Consider the following 2,907-nt stretch of genomic DNA (forward strand, 5'->3'; position numbering starts at 1 on the left):
TAGTTGTCCTCCCTTGTATCATGCACGCTCAGTGTTAAACCTAATCCAGTTACCACAAAAACCGTAATAGATCACTTCCTATACAGTACGTCATATGTCGGCCATTGTTTCAGCCTTACAATAAAGACCTCACAGTCTGTGTTTTCTGGTTGTGTTATATCTAAAGCTGTAATTCCATTCAGCATCCTATGCCAGTTTGTCACATTCTCCTATTCCATTTTCTCCATTTTTGTCTCATATAATAAAATAATTTTTAATTTGAATGTAAGAAATGATGACTGAACAATGAAGAAGGTAGTTTTGCTCAACTCTACAATGGCGACTCGTATGAAAGACTGATCTTGAAAGTGTCTAGGCTGGATGTGTCATATGTTGTCTGCTCTTGACCCTGTTCACTTTAGATCTCATTACTTTGCTGACTGACCCTGACTCCCGTCTGGATTAACTTACTCTCAATGCTGGACCGTCAGCTACTCAAAGAGGAGTGCATGCCTATGTTCAGGTACAGGTGCGCGCAAACACTGACAATGTCGCATGCAAATTGTGTACGTGACACTTTCAAATGGCAACCAGAATGCTAACCTGCGTGCATTGAATCAAGCCGCTCAAACTAAAGCTGATCGCTGACCATATATCCTGCCACTAAGCTCTAGATAGACAGATAGATAGACAGAAAGACAGATAGATATATACACTTATGTTCATATATATTTAGACACTGACACAATTTTCATAATTTTGGCTCTGTATGCCACCAGAATAGAATTAAAATGAAACCAGATGAAATTGAAGTGCAGACTTTAAGTTTAAATTCAAGGGGTTGAACAAAAATATAACATACAACGCTTAATAATTATTACAACCATTTTTCTACACGGTCCCCCCATTTTCAGGGGCTCAAATGTAATTGGACAAATAAATAATCAATGTTAATTTTTAATATTTTGTTGAGAATCCTTTGCAGGCACTGCCTGCCTTAAGTCTGGAACTCATGAAGTTGTTGTTTGTTTGTGGGTCTTTCTGCCTTCAGTTTTATCTTCAGCAAGTGAAAAGCATGCTCAATCAGGTTAAGATCAAGAGACTGACTTGACCATTGCAGAATATTCCACTTTTTATACCTTCAAAAACTCCAGGGTTGCTTTTGCTGTATAACTGCAACTGGAATATGTTTTGGTCAGCAGCTAAAATAATAAAAATAGTGCCTGTGTCCAGATATACAGTATATTGACCTAACTGTAGATAAATAGACAGACAGGTAGATATATAGATAACTAGACAGACAGATGATAGATAGACAGATATATAGACAGACGTGACTTAATGTCACAAAACTCAAAGTACTTCAGCTGCAGTGACATGGCTACATTGTTTAACCTTGACCAAAGTGGAGTTACTTGTGTGTGCATGTGTATGTTTATGGAGTCTTTGAATATACAAACTGAGTAATCAGCCTCCTTGGAAATCGGTAAATTACTCTATGACTCTTTATATATGTGATGCCAGGTTAAGGGTGATTTGCAGGGTGTGACAAGAGTTGCGGGGCAAAGTACAAGCATTTACCCAAAGCATATGGCTGTTCAACACTTCCAAACTGTTTTGAAAAGGCCTGAAAGTGCACATTCACACATAAACATACATACATACGTAAACACACACACACACACACACACGTTTATGGGACATAGGCGTAATGGTTTTTATACTGTACAAACTGTATGTGCTATTGTCCTACACCTAAACTTAGCCCTCACAGGAGACTGTGCATTTCAACTTTCCCCCCAAAAAACTCTCTCTTTATGATTTATAAGCGTTTTAAAAAGTGGGGACATGGGTCAATGTCCTGAAAAGTCACCTTCACCTTGTCATACCTCATTATACTAATTTATGTCCTCATTTGTCACAAAAACACGCACACACACACACACACACACACACACACATATATATATATATAAAATATATTAACGTTCATAAGTCAAGTGAAAATCGAGAGCAGACAGACAGCACGTGAGAGAAATTCACTGCCATTTATGGTCTTACACCTGCATAGCATCATAAAGTGGACTGTGTATAAATGCAGGGTGTGTTGTGTAGGGGAAATGTCATGAGGAAACCTGTGACCGTTTATACAAGTTGAAGGTGATGAAATTTGTTGTCTGAAGGAGAAAGATAAGTTGAGTCCTAAGAAGACAGTCGAGACATTAATCTGTCTCTGCGCCAGTGGACATAGTGAATATTATGTCTGTCACTCAATACGAATAAAATGCCAACTTTAAATGATCAGAGTCACTTAAAAGAAGTCGGAGCAGTTTTGTGCTTGTTCAGGATGGACCGAAAATCACATGCAACAGTGTTATATCACATTAATATAGCACACTGAGTCATTTTCCTGACTGTGATGACTCAGTGGTCATGTGCGCTAAACATTTGTACTCGTGCTTCCGGTCTTTCCTGTTTAATTCTGAAGGAAATACGGACCTCTAGTGGACGTTTGATGCCATTGTGGATTTCATTGAATCTGTGTTCCCAGTATGGCTTAATTTCTGTAGCTTTAGTGTTTTGAGTCCGACTATATGCATTATAAATATAAATTTCGAATATAAAAAGTCAGAATGTGCAAATGTGTGTTTTTTTTCAAGCAGTGAATCTGTCGCCTGTGTTGGTTTCAAATTTGAGAATACAGCCATCAAGGCGTAAATGACGTTCTCCAGTAGTATTCGATTTTTGGAGCTTCTGTGAACAAACAGGATAAAGCAACATTTGGTGTGACATGTTCACAAGTCATAGTTACGTCATACCAAATGTGATTTGCCAAAATTTCAGTTACTTAATACTGATTTATAACTTAACTTTGGTCTGAGCCAATCATTTGTCCCAAAGACCTCACTCAAGAATAAGCTTTTCTTT

The sequence above is a fragment of the Barbus barbus genome (genome assembly GCF_936440315.1).
Source record: "Barbus barbus genome assembly, chromosome: 39".
Taxonomy (NCBI): domain Eukaryota; kingdom Metazoa; phylum Chordata; class Actinopteri; order Cypriniformes; family Cyprinidae; genus Barbus; species Barbus barbus.